The 14,413-nt window shown below is 45.8% G+C and overlaps 1 long non-coding RNA gene across 1 annotated transcript; it reads right to left on the bottom strand.

Annotated features, from left to right (window-relative positions):
- Positions 1–1,830: 1,830 nt before the first annotated feature.
- On the bottom strand, positions 1,831–11,263 carry LOC144797837 (uncharacterized). Its single transcript, XR_013603475.1, has 7 exons — positions 11,194–11,263; positions 10,407–10,532; positions 10,090–10,122; positions 9,427–9,577; positions 3,188–3,307; positions 2,726–2,813; positions 1,831–1,933 (listed from the first exon to the last, which is right to left on the bottom strand). It is a non-coding gene; the product is annotated as an uncharacterized LOC144797837 (long non-coding RNA).
- Between the last annotated feature and the right edge of the window lie 3,150 nt (positions 11,264–14,413).

Below are 14,413 nucleotides of genomic sequence, written 5' to 3'. Positions count from 1 at the left end.
CCTCGCAAACAGGGTTTCTCCTGGGCCAGGGGACTGAGACCGCCCTTCTTACAGTGGTCGAAGAATCTAGGTGCATCTTGGATACAGGAGGATCAGCTTTACTGATCCTCCTGAATCTAGGTGCATCTTGGATTCAGGAGGATCAGCTTTACTGATCCTCCTGGATCTAAGCGCTGCATTTGACACTGTAGACCACGGGATCCTGATCCAGCACCTCCTTAATCTAGGGGTGAGAGGCACCGCACTGCGATGGCTCACATCCTTCCTGAAGGACAGAACTTTCCAGGTATGTGAATGGAACGTACGCTCCAAGCCTTTCCCCCTCCAGTGTGGGGTTCCTCAGGGCTCTTCATTGAGCCCTACCTTAACATTTATATGGCCCCCCTGGAGGATGTGGTCACTCCCTTTGGGATCAAAGCCGTCACATACGCTGACGACACCCTAATGGTCGTCTCACTGGAAAAGGACAAAATCAGAAAACTGCATGATTGCCTTGCAGGTATCTATAATTGGATGTGTGACTCGCGACTCAAATTAAATGGCACAAAAACTGAGCTCATGCTTCTGGGCCATCGAATAACATCCCTTCCCACCTCCATATGGCCATTGTGTCTAAGAGCTCTCCCACAACCAAAGAAAGAACTCAAAAGCCTAGGGTTCTGGCTGGAGCAAGACCTCTCCCTGAAAACACAAGCCAAAAAGACTGCTGGTACCTGTGTGGGCCTACTTCGCTCAGCCTGTAAAATTCTCCCCCTACTCCCGACAGTCCCAAAAGTTGCTCATTCAAGGTCTCATCTTATCCAGATTAGACTATAGCAACGCCCTTTTTATGGCTGCACCTGAATCCACTATTAACATCCTTCAGCGCACCCAAAACGCAGCAGCGAGGCTGTTGACAGGCACCGCCCGGAGACTATCAGCAAAACCAGCACTCAGAGCCCTCCACTGGTTGCCTGTCCGGGAAAGGATTACATTTAAGGCTCTGTGTATCACCCACAGATCCCTTCAGGGCAAAGGGCCCCCTATGCTAGGGACAATACTCTATCCCTACAAAACTACCAGGTCCCTGCGTTCATCTCAGGGCAACCTGGCCACTATTCATAGAATCAAGAAGGCCCGTACTGGAGGGCGACGCTTTTCGGTCACGGCAGCAACCCTGTGGAATTCCCTGCCAGCTTGGATGTGAATTGAACCGAACTACATGAAGTTTCGTAAACTTCTGAAGACATGTTTTCCCACAATAATTAGTCATTCATTCATCATCTCCTTCCCTTCCCCTCAGTTTTCCACTGCACCCTCAGCGCTGGGACGCTTCCGGGCAGCCATGCGCTTTATAAATCCTTTCATTTCATTCATACAAACTAGTAAAAGCCACTTCCTAGCAGCCTTCGTAAAGTTCCCAAGTGCTGGGAGAATGCAGTCTTGCTACAGCAGTTGAAACTAGTGAACAAGGAACAATTTGGAGGGGTAACACCAGGGAATTGTACCTGTAATAAAATTGAAAAACCATTCTCCTTCTGGTTGTGTTATCTTTCAATATAGCGCCGGGACGCCACTTTGCTGTGGCAGCTGAGCGCTCTACAAATTCATAACATAACATACAGAGCACTATACGCTCCCCTTCCCCCACCAAAACCACATACTAAGTGCCAGCTTTGATAAAAACTTATGGGAGAAGCAATTTTGTAAAATTAGGTCCCTACCTATCACAAGAAAGTGCTTCATTTCATCTAATGATGGGCCTGAATACTATTTGCAATCAACCCACAGGAGAGCCCCTCTGAGGAAATTTTGAACACTGCCATTCTCAATTAGCACAGGACACGATAATTCAGTTCAACACTTTATTTTACAATAATGAGAAGCTGGAAGTGAGACAAGGTCTAGCCACCAAAGATTTCTTCCAAGAGGCTTCCTGTGGGAGGAGAGTCACCTACAAGAAAACAAGAAGAACATGAGTGAGGACAGTCACCAAAGATGTTGAAGTATCCAAAAACCAACTAGGACTAACAATTGTACAAGTTGAGTCAGTAACGCTATAAGCCAAAACTGTAAGATTACTCCTACTACAGTGGAGAGTGCCCTCCCAAGCACATCAGTACAAGTAGAAACATGGAGTAAGCAGAGATCACTGTTGCATACCTGGCTTTAAATTAGTGTTCTTGAAACATGGATATACACATACAAGCGCCCCCCACCCCAGTTATCTTCACTCCCTGAAGTTCCTGGGCCAGCTTTGCAAGCAGAGATTAGCTTTTAGGAGCTGCATCATTCTTATGAAGCCTACAACTCAGCATGCTGGGTGATTACACACCATTTTAAACACTTATCTGCATTCCTCATTTTCCTTTAGCCCCCAGTTAAGCTTTAGCCAAGAAATATCCCAACCCCTACAGGGTGATTTCAAACAAGTTAAACCTTCAGTCTTAAACAGCTTCATAACCTACACCATTAAACCCTCCTAGATTTACCTTCCACACCCTACTGCAAAATAGGATCTGCCGGTCAGATCTGGTGCAGCACATCTGTTCTCAGATGTATTCTCATGACAGTAAGCTGCGCATATCCCTTGATACACTTTCTATTCTCCAAGTCACCTCCACTCACTGCAATCTTACCTTACGCATGCCATTCTGCCACCACCTTGAAGGCAGTAATCCAAACTACTAGAACTAGGTTTAACTTGTTTAGTGCATGTTAAACACTTTATGAACCCATAACTCACCTTTCATAGTGCAGGCAAAGTCGGATTCAAAAACAGGCTTCACACAGAGGACAACCGAGTAGGTCAGCTACAAAAGGCTGCTCCAAGGCTATGGAAAACAGCAACACATTAGGATTTGAAACTACTATGTAGTCCGTTCAGTTTGCAATAATTAGTACAAATTTTCTGCCCAAGTCAAGAGCGTGATCAATGTATGAAAACAGCAAGAGCCAAAGGCTTTTTTTTTTTATCTTGAAGGCTCCCGCTTTGGCCCCACTCTCAGGGTGTCACTTCACTTTCTCTGGGCAGTCTCAAGACTAGCACAGGTGAGAGGACCAAGTGCTACAGCCAGTTCACCCCTGGAGGCATCCCAATAAAACAGGTGGTCATGTGTGGCCCCATAAGTCAGGTTCAAAAAATTACTTTTAATGTAGTAATTAAAATACCAATGACAGTAAGAAAGCAGAATCTAATAGAACTTACCCTTAATATTGCAGCTTGAATTTGATCAGTTCCAAGCAGATACGTAGGCAAGTTAAACACCATTTGTGCTTCAGGAACTAGTGCAGATGACACAAGACTGCTTCTAAATCTGCTGGAAATCTGTAATGGATAACAAGGACAAATTAGTACAAAGCTCAAGTTGAGAAACCAATATACTGTACCAGCAATAGGGCCTTCCAGTGTCGAAGGTGGTAGTATCTTTCTCCACCATAAGGGTTTCTCCTCCAGTAACTGGAGTTTATTTCACTGCGAGATGCCTGAATAGAGGCGTTCTATGCAGCCCTCGGGTGCCAGAATTCAGTATCTCGAGAGAGGTGACAGACCAGAGCCAATCTCTGCCTCCTCTCAGTTGACGTCAGCACTGCAGCCGGGTTACCCACATGGACACCGCCCCAAAACAAATATGGTGCCCACATGGGGCCCGGCTGCAGTGCTGAGGTCGGCCACATTTTTTTAAAATTTAGTCATCACATAATAGAAATAGAAGTAAGAAATAAGAAAGTAGAGAAAGTAGGAATACAAAGGATAGTAAAGACACAAGAGGCTGGTTAACTGCTGAAAATAAAAGGTGAACTTTTTTGGGGTACTCAGTGGGTATCACTGCTTCCCATTTTAATGGTACTCAACCACATATTTTGCATCTACAGACTGACGCAGACGACACCTCCACTCGCCATCCCTCATGGGAGGCTAGCAGCTCAAAGACACCATGCGCCCTTATTTGGCATGGGCAAGTAATACAGTCAAAGCACTAAGGGTAAAGGGTCCTAGGGGAGGTTTAACGACCAGACCTGCTATGGCCCCTATCTATCAAGTAATACAGTCACCATGTTGCTACAAGACTGCAAGCATTAATAACCACTGCAATTATAAGCAGTTCACATGACATGTCAGCTCCATATATGGTCATTCACAGTGAGCCCAGGTAACTGCCATTTCAAACTAATGTGGACAGCCACCACATTGAAATTATAATTCATAAAGCACACAAATGCCCTTGGGCTTCTTGGTGCCAACATTTACTAATTTCCTGAAAAGAAACCGCAAGGGGGGGCGGGGGGGAGAAGACTAAAGTACAGGTGGGATTTCAGATGTTTACAAAAGCTTGTAAAATTTGATTGACATGTAAGTTGCTTAAGCAGTCCATTCCAAAGTGGACAGGTGGAATGACCAAAGTTTGTTACTCCAAAAGACTGATTATTGGAACAAGGACCGTTTAGGAAGCTGCAGATTGCAACAGTCCATGAGCGCAAAACAGCTTTATTTTTCCCCCTGGTACTACGATCGAGTCATACAGAGCGCCTTAAAGGCCACTAACTGCAAACCACAAGAGACGATAAAGCAACCGAAACGGATTTGAACTCCAATAATTTGTTCAGGCTGCAACGTCTGAAGTTTTAGAGAGCGTTTTTTTATACTCCTATAAAAGGGCATTGGAGTAATCTAATCTTGATTAACGCAATGACAACTAATTTCCTCAAATCAAACTGAATACAATGTAGAACCTCTCAAAATACTCAAAACGGGACAAGATCAATTTATAAATCTGATCCCTGAATGATAGATGAGAATCAAAAAGTACCCCCAAGTTGCTAACTGTGGGTGCTGGCACAGGTAGGATCCAGAGTCACCAAGACTGATTCCAAGAGAGCGGTGTCCTTCACAAACAGGAGAGCCTTTGTTTTTTACAGAATTCAACTTGAGGCAATTGCAGTTCATCCAGATAACAATTGCACACAAGTGTCCCCTAAAATAGTCGGCGATCTAGTAAACATTCCTGGAGATCTACACTACGATTTGAGTGTCGTCAGAATAAGACACTGTGGCAAAGCTGAAGGAATGAATCAACTTAGCCAAGGGTGCCACATTAATGTTAAAAAGCTTAAGGCTCAGGGATGACCCACTGGGGATACAGCAAAACAAATAGAAAAATGTAAATATGCTCTAAGGGACACACTGCTCTTTACTTGTTAAATATGAATAGAAAAGATAAAGGGCCAAGCCAGTGATCCCAATTCTGCTAGGCACTCCAGCAGGACTGCATGGCTCTGTTGAAGGCAGTAGAAAGGTCCAAAAGAATCATGCAGGAAAGTGACTTTTTTCACAATTAGCCCCCACTTTTTGCCTGGTTTTGATGTGGCTTCAAATGTAGTACACAGGGTCCATGTCATCCATGTCCCCTATACCAGCGCTGGTTTCCTAAAAAAATATCACCCAACTAGAACTCCGCTAATAAGTGGTACCCTGGGTATCAAGGGACTGGGCGTAAGAGGGTCACCTGGGACACTGCCCTTGCATGACCCAGTGAGAGGAAAGATCAAAGTCAACATAGAACACTACCTGGGTGCCATGCCAGCTTGCACTGTCTGAAGGTATAAGTAAGTCACCCTTCTAGCAAGCCTCACCGCTCTAAGGCAGGGTGCACTATAACCACAGGAAAGGGCATATCTGCAGGAGCAGATGCATCCCTACAATATTGGGGTCCATTCTTTAATGTTGTAAGAGCCAATGAAGCCATAGACTTCTTGGGCGGAAAACTAAACAACCCTAGTTCCACAGCACCATGATGGCTTCACTGAACAAAAGAGTATTTGGTACCCAACTACTCAATAAATCCACACCAATGTCAGTGTGGGATTTATTGCCACCTGAAAACATACCAACCCATGTGTGGTCTGACCGGCTGTAGGCAGCTAGCCACCAGACAGGTTTCTGGACCCCTGGGTGGAGCGCCCCTGCTCTCTGGGACCAGAAATAATGCACATCCTTGGCAGAGGTGTCACACCACCTACCCCTGGGTGGGCCAGTGCTTGATGAAGCCTCAAAGGCCTGCCACCTTTGTAATGAAACCATTAGGCTCTGCTGCTAACAGCAGGCGGCAGCTCCTGGATTACACCCCCACTTTGGGGTGGGAAAACTTAGTACAAGGTGTTCCACCTCTGCCAACTTGACCCCTAAGGTGGGGCAAGAGAGGTAAAGCACATCTTTCAGCCCTTGCCTTGAAGAGGGAGAACCCCCCCCCCTCTGATCAGAATTAGGTCTATGACCCTTCCCACAGCGCGGTGGCATAAGAGGGTGTCGTCATCAGGTAAGGTGCCGATAGGCCTCATCTGCTACTCCCCTAAAAGGCCTCTAAATCTAGCATTAAGGTGGCTTCCCCAGACCTAGAAACAAGTTCCGAGACAACCCCCCCCCCCCAAAAAAAACACAAAGACAACATTCCCACAGAGAAGACTGAAGGACTGCCTTGATTCAGCCAGTCTCCAGCTTCTGCGAAATTGCAACCAGTTTTGCAGCCAGCAACCTCTGAAACCCTGGGAGGACTACTGCCTTTGAAATACTCCAATCTCCAGTGGACAGCGGAGCAGTCCTGAAGAAACCAACTCCCAGGACTCTGGATCCAGACGATATGAGTTTCCTGCCCACTCTGCACCAGAAGCCCAGAGCCAAAGCGGCTAACCTGTGCAGTGAGGTCTCCCCAGCGATTCTGATCTCAAGTCCAGCGTTGACTGGTCTCCAGTGGCACCTGCAGTGTGAATCCAGAGGCTCCCCTGACTGACTTTCCCTGGTAAGGCGTCCAACACATCGAAAGGCAACCCTGCACCTGATCCTTGGTGAGCTGAACCAGTGGTGCCGAAGCCCTTAATCTTTACTTATCTCTGCTGCTGTTGGTCTCCCTTCTGCAACCTCCAGTGACATGCCTGCAGCCTGTTTGTCAAAAGAAAAATTTCCATTGAAAAGCATTGGGCGCCCAATATGAAATTTGCAACATGCACCCAGCTGCCCTTGCGCTGCTGGTATATGCTTAGTGCTAGTTAGTGGCCCCCCTGTGCTCACCATACACCCCCCCCCCTCAAAAGCATGGCCCCTGGAACCAATTTACCTACCTGCAAGCTGTGTGGCTCTAGGAACCAGTGCCCATTGAAAAGCATTATGCTGAACTCCGATTTTGACCTCTGCACCAGTCCACCCCTGGTGGTCTAGTTTTAGTATTCACCTGAGCCTTGCTGACCTTTGGTCCCAAGGACTAGAATTGAAAGTGTGTTACCCGTTTAACAGATATTTTTCGCCATAGTATAACATTGCACTGTCAAAAGTGTAGATTTTCATTTTGAAAAGTATTTTAGAAATGTACTTACCAGACTGCGTAGATCTTGGTCTTCTAATACAAGGAAGTTATCCAAGGTTGGTCTGGATTTCCTTCTTTAGTCATGTGTTAATTGATAAGCGTGCAATAAAGGTCTTACACTCCAGTTAGACCTAAGGCTGCTCGCCCACACTACTACTAAGAGCACTACCACTAAGCTTTCATAATGCTATGGAGAAGTGTATGTTGTATTTCACCAGGAACCTCGACAAAAATGCACACACACTTGGTTTTGTAAAGTCTTTAAAGAACTTGTTAAGTTTACAAACCACTTTCCCACCTTTAGTTTTCCCTATCAATTTACATTACCCTACATTGCCACTGCCTCCAATGCCCCTCTTGTACCCTGCCCTTGTATAGTGTACTTCACTGAAAAAAAGCCTTTCCATGGTTTGTTTCAAAAGCGGCTAGGGAAGGCTAGCCGACTGAAATATTCTATTCTACAACTGGCTGTGGCTTTCACAGAGAAGAGCATAGGATCGACTTCAGCCTTAAAACCAGCTGACAGCATGATAAGAGATTATAGTAATTCCTCAAAAACGGTAGGAGAGCACTGCAAACATGCGGGAAACTGTTATAACAGGACCTAAACATGAACCAAAAAAGTATGGTCTACAAAGTGTAGTCTTGGCAGTAGCGTGCCTTCCCTAATAAGACCTCACACAATCAAGTCAGAGCTGCCATCTGCTCACCCCGTGACACTGCCCATCACTAAGATGATTATTAAATCAAGCTACAACGTGTGGCTTTAAGCCACACAGCAGCTTAGGAATTAGAAGATAAAATCTATACTATGAACTGTGACATCATAGGAGCAGTGAGAAGTGTTTGAGGTGGGGACTGACTTGCTCATTTGGGTGGTAGTTTGGTTGGCATCAGATTCTCTGGTGAAAGCAGGAGCGCGATGAACGGTAGATTGGTTTCCTTTATTGCATGCGGGCAAGTTCAACCTTAAGCCAGAAGTAGAATGAACCATGCCCCGCCCCCCACACCAAATCTGTTCTTTCAAGGGTCTGATTTTTTTTATCCTCGAGAAAAGTAGAGCTAAAAGTGCTTTGGTTTTTTGGCCTAAACAGCTTTGAAGTCTGTGGGATATACCGACGCACAATGGAGGAGTAAGATTTGACTCTTAAGCACCAAGTAAGTTCGGAGATGGCCAGGTTCATCTGGGAAAGGTTAGAACACACGAGAAGAGCCAGTGTTACTTGACTGAGGACACTACAGTACAGATGAGGAAACTGTAGAAACACCTTTTCTGGAAAGTTGGAGTTTAATACACCTCACACTACTGTGATAAAGTGCACTAATGACAAGGCAGAGTTTCTGCAATTAGGATTTTGTTTGGTTTTTAGGCCTCCAACTCCATTTGCCTCCCTGGGTGTGCACAGTTGCTGTAGTAGATTGACTCTACGTGTCCTACCTATCAACGTTCATGGAGTCTGGTTGCAAAGCCACATTGTAGTCTGTAGTAGAAGCCTGCTTGAACGTAACAGTAAGGTTTTGACCACATGCATCAGTACCAGTGTTGCCAGATGACTCCCTATGTAGCAATGCGGTCACCTCGTTCTTTCATCAAAAATTTGTGCAAAGACAACCAACTAGAGAAACTCAACAAGGCTGGCATAAACCCTGAAAATACAAATACTAGAACTGGAGAAAGTGTCTCAGTGGCAAGCACCAGGTATCGCATGACCACACCAATTGTGTTTAGTCTACAAAATCCACAAAGGGAAACAAAACTTGTTGCAACGAGGAAGAAGCTAGCCAATTTATCAGTAGCCGCCGAGGAGAGAACATTTGTAGATTAAGGTTCGCAGGTAAGACCCGCTAGAGAATCAGCCAAGATCTCCATGGCCAGGACTTCCATCTAAAGACTGGCAGCCATTGAAACTGAAAGGCTTGGAATTGCCAAGGCAAGCTATACCACGGTGTACCAACACGTTACTCTGCAAAACCTGAAACAGAACAAAAAGTTAAAGTAAAATCCGTTAAAAAGTAGAACACTCAATTGGGAGGGGGGACGGACAAGCAAATCAAGACAGGAATTTCATTTATGGTTTAGTCTGAAAACCTTCAACTGTCCCAGCAGACGGTCAAAACCACAGCTGCGCCCACCACACTCAAGACCACCTTCCAGCATCACGTAGGCTAGCTGGCAAAATACCATCTGGTACATCCCCACCGCTTGCAAAGGTGAGCTGCACTCACTGATGGGATGAGTTCTGAAAAGTTATAGGAGACAAAGAGCCAGTTACAAGCCTGTATGGAAAGAATAGAAATTACAATGCACGCCATCTTTAAAGGAAAGAAACATTCACACAGCACTCCCAGGGAAACTCAAAACAACCCTCTCAGAGAGAAGTGTGCCACCTACACAAACAGCCTACCAACTGTGGTCCCTTGTACAAAGCAGAACAGCACCCAGAATCTAGGAATAATTCCAGCAGCTCCTAAAATATAACCGATTTAAGGAACAGCACTGATCTTGCAGCGGCTTCCCCAGGAGACAGAGGTAATATAAACAGCTAGCGAAAACTAAGTTCTGGGTCACCTCTTTCCAAATTCATAATAAGCACCTCTCACCCTTAAAGCACCTCACCCACAAACAAACATCCTCTAACTGAACCCCCAGTGCTCCAAAGCAGTCAGAACCATCTGATAAATAACCTTGCAAAACACCACCCACCCTCCCCTCCTCATTGGAGCTACATTCCAAGAAACATTGGCACCTTACCTTGGAGCCAGAGTCCTGGGCTTCAAGAATCACCTGCGGACATAAAAAGCATTACTGTCAAATATAATTATGAAACTCACTTATATGGTCAGCAAACCACACTAAATGCCCCCTCACCCCACCTTAAAGCCAAAATTATACAGAAATGTTAACTTTTCCACCTTTAAAAAAAAGGTTCCAACAGCAGCCATTGCAAATACAAAGAAAGTATCCTCAGTTTTCATGTGCATTTCTGGCTGCCTCCGAGTCAGACTACTCCCTGCGAGATTTTGCACAGCTGCACTATAATAAATCAGTAGTTTAACTAAAGTGCTTACTTGAAGGGAACTCCAGTTCTCTCAGATCGGTGCGTTCCTTCTAGGTAGCTTTTTGTTGTTGATGGGAGGGATTCCAGTTCTTAAATAAACTACAACTCCAAAAGTCTATTGTTTATCAACATAAATCTAAGAAGAACAGAAAAAAGTTACCATGACAAGTTCAGGTTACAGTAACACAAAAAATAGTATTTCGGGGGGGGGGGGGGGGCATTTACCTGTATATAGCGAAAAACACTTTAATAGTAAATACCACAATACAAAGTTAAACATTTTACCTCATGACGACCAAGATTGGAAAGCACAACTAAAGAGATTTTTAAACGTTTAGTTCAGAACAAGTTAACTTCAACTATTAATAAAACAAGATGAAGACAAGAAAAAAAAAATACACACAAAATAATGTATTCTAGATCAAATTGAATTACGACAACCTCTCAAAGACAAATATTACCAGGTCAAAAAACGTTATTCAAAATAGATTATATAAAAGTAAATAAACTTTACAAGTTACATACAAGAAATATACCACCAACACTCCCCCACCCACCTCCGAAAAACAGTTCCATCTTCCGCCTTCATCAACGTTTTCCTTCGCTAGAAACCGAACATCGAAGTCCTACACTACAAACCCAACTGCGAAAGTTCAATTAACAATCAAACTAAAAAAATACTGCTAAAAACTTAACTGCACCAGCACACAAATAATACTTACACAAAAGAAACACAACTTCTAACAAACTACTAAACAAGAACGTAAACCACAGGTTCCCTTTGGAAACACACTTACCAGAATGACACTAAAGCAGCACAGACATCTTCTGTCTATTTTTTAAATCAATAGTGCAGGTGCGGCATTTAGTCACGTGGTCAAATCAGGGGTTCTCCGGTAATTATAAGCCACGCCTATTGCAGTCACGTGACAGTCTCATGGCCAATCCGAGCCTTCCCTGAGGTCTTGGCGGGAGCAAGGAGGCAGGTGGAGCTCCATGGGATGGAGGCAGGTGAACAAATACAGGTGTCATTGATTGGCTCCTGAGTGAGAGCGCGGGCTGTGATTGGCCACGTGGTATTCGGGTGATGGAGCAGCTATCTCTCTAAGTCCCGGTGGCTTCTGGGTACCCGAGGGTGGGCAGGGAAGAGCCCCGGAAGTGGAATCCTCGCGTGGAGGAGGCCCACAGTGCCGAATCGTTCATTTAAAAGAGGGCGTGTCTCGTGCACAGTTTATTGACCTGGGCTTTAGGGGAAGTAGCCCTGGGGTGGGGGCGAGAATGAAGGAAATTGGGGGAACGGGTTAGGGTTGTCACCTGCCTCTATTTCACCAGGCCATGCTCTCTCGCCCTGGCATTTTCATTGAAAATCTATTGCATTCTGGGAGTTGTAGTCTTGGTTCACCTGCATTGCACATCACTGAACATGTTGGATTAACCAGCATTGAAAAAGGAAAGCTAGGCGTGTATTAATGGTTGGCTGACACGGATGGAGATGTCAGGGTTATAAATCTCTGTTATTGGCTGGGGGTTTTCGTTTGTAACGGGCACTCCAATCCCCAGACAAGATGTGTTCACTTTCCAAAACAAGTTTCAAGCTTGATACAATATACAGACACTTGCAACAATGTGCTCTCGGTGATGCAGTCCCATTACAAAGCAGGAACACCAATAGGTATGGGGCAGCACTTTAATTGTGGCTAGGCCATGTCATAGACAATGCTTTAAATAGGTAGGTACTGAGTACCTGCACTTAATGTGAAAGGGAGAACACCAGCTCTGGTTCATTACTTGTAATGGGAGAGTACCAGCACTGGTGCGTTACAAGTAATGAACCAGTGCTGGTACTCTTTCCATTACAAGTAACGGGAGAGTAACAGCACTGGTGCATTACTTGTAATGGGAGAGTAACAGCACTGGTCCATTACTTGTAATGGGAGAGTACCAGCACTGGTACATTACGTGTAATGGGAGAGTACCAGCACTGGTCCATTACTTGTAATGGGAGAGTACCAGCACTGGTACGTTACTTGTAATGGGAGAGTACCAGCACTGGTGCATTACTTGTGATGGGAGAGTACAGGCACTTCTTGGTAGAAAACAGGCTTTTTGGTAGTGAGTACATGTTTCTACTTGATTTTCTATATTTCCATTTTCAGCCCTGGTCCAGGAGCACCCTAATTCAAGAACCATGACTACTCTGCTGATCTGCTAGTGCACTGCAACATTGTTCTACAGCACCTCGCACCATTTCAATATTCACTCTGGTCTCACACACAACTCTACTAAACATTCTCAGTCTTGACTCAGTATCTTGACACATCAGATGTACCTGTATTGGGACCTACATACCTGCCAGTACAGTGCTGGAACCCCACCCTCCTTCACCACCACTACTATGGTCTACCCATGTACCTCAACGCTAGTCCTCATTACCGCCAGCTGCTCCAGTACTGAAACCAGCCAACTGTATGCTGCCGACCCCCACTGCAGCACTGATCTGCAGTATCTGGTGCTATTCTGCAATTGGCACCATTAACATAGAGATCCTTACATTGGAGGACATCGACTAAGGTGAATGTATGCCTGAAAAAACAAAATAGGAAACTAACTCCGCCCGGTGCCCCATTCCAAATGGACGAATCATCCCTCTGCCTAGGTCCAAGGCTTGTGGAATTGAAGGTGGGCTCGGTATGTGACCGCAGACCCAAGATTTGTTCCATGATGCAAATAAATATTTTTGACAATTTACATTGAATTTCACGTAGCCATACCACCATCCCCTTCTAACGATTCCTTCATCCAGAGTTCTTTGTTGGTTCTGTCCCTGCGCCTCCTGGTGCACACCCACCGCTGCCACACGCTCCTTCAAATACAACTCATCAGATGATGAGGACAGTTCTTTCACCCCATTGCAAACAGCTTTTTAGGTTTCGCCTGGCGTCCGCTGCCCAGCAGCGTTCGCGCAGGCGAAATCTTACGTTGGAACAGTATGTGCTTTTGTCCCGCCTCTCGCTTCCATTGGCTAGCTCCATAAATGGAGGCTAGCCATTGGAAGAGAGATCTGTCCGTCATTGTCCGAGGCGATTCGTGGGCGTTCCGGCGATTTTTTCCCTCTCCGCCCCTTGTAGAACGTCATTGCGGCGGTGGGCGCTGGTTTATTTTTTTTTCTTCCAAGGTTTTTTTTTGTCATTCCTCCAGGCCGACCGCCGCCGGAAGAAGTCCAGGTGAGTGCTCCCCTCCCGCTGTCCGTGTCCCCCTTCCCGCACCCCCTCCCGTTGTCCGGGTCCCCCTTCCCGCCCCCCCTCCCGCTGTCCGTGTGCCCGTTCTCGCCCCCTCCCGCTGTCCGTGTCTCCGGCACCACTTGTAAATGCTTGTTGTGCAGTTTCAATCACCCACCAGCGGGCGATTCAGTCCCCTCAAAATTAATCTGCAAGACGAATGAATGGTTCTTCCGTTTCACGGACTGTAGCATCCTCCCGGAGGAGACTTCCCGGCCGAGCCTGACGCACTTTTCCCTGAATATTGGATTTTGGGTTTCCATGTATGTTTTCCACCTGGGATCTGCGGCGCTTGTGTTTTTAGAGAGGTCGCTGTCCGCCATGTGGGGTCGAGGCGCGCCCCGGCACATCCTCTCTCCCCCTTCTGGATTCAGGGTTTTATTTGCTGTAATCTGCACCCTCATGGAGAGAAGGATGACCAATTTCCGGACTGCCTCCCCCTGAGCCCCTGAGGACCGCGTCCCCGCCTCACTCGATTTATGGTAAGCACTTCAAGTGGAGAAACCGCTTTAATTTAACATCGTAATATGTGGCCGGACTCGAGGCGCCTGTACAATCAACAGGTAGAGACTGTTTTGACTTTGTTTTAAGTTAATTTGTTGAGAGAGACAGTGTCCCCAAAGCAAGTCGCTGCCTTTAAATGTCGTTTTATTTATATATCTTAATTTACTTAGCATCATCAGGAGAAGCGCTTCTCAGAGAGGTTTCATAGCTAGAGGCACGCAAGACTTTTCTAGTG

This window comes from Lissotriton helveticus, chromosome 12 (assembly GCF_964261635.1).
Source record: "Lissotriton helveticus chromosome 12, aLisHel1.1, whole genome shotgun sequence".
Taxonomy (NCBI): Eukaryota; Metazoa; Chordata; class Amphibia; order Caudata; family Salamandridae; genus Lissotriton; species Lissotriton helveticus.
Note: the sequence above shows the minus strand (reverse complement) of the source record. Positions and strands in the feature narration are given on the sequence as shown.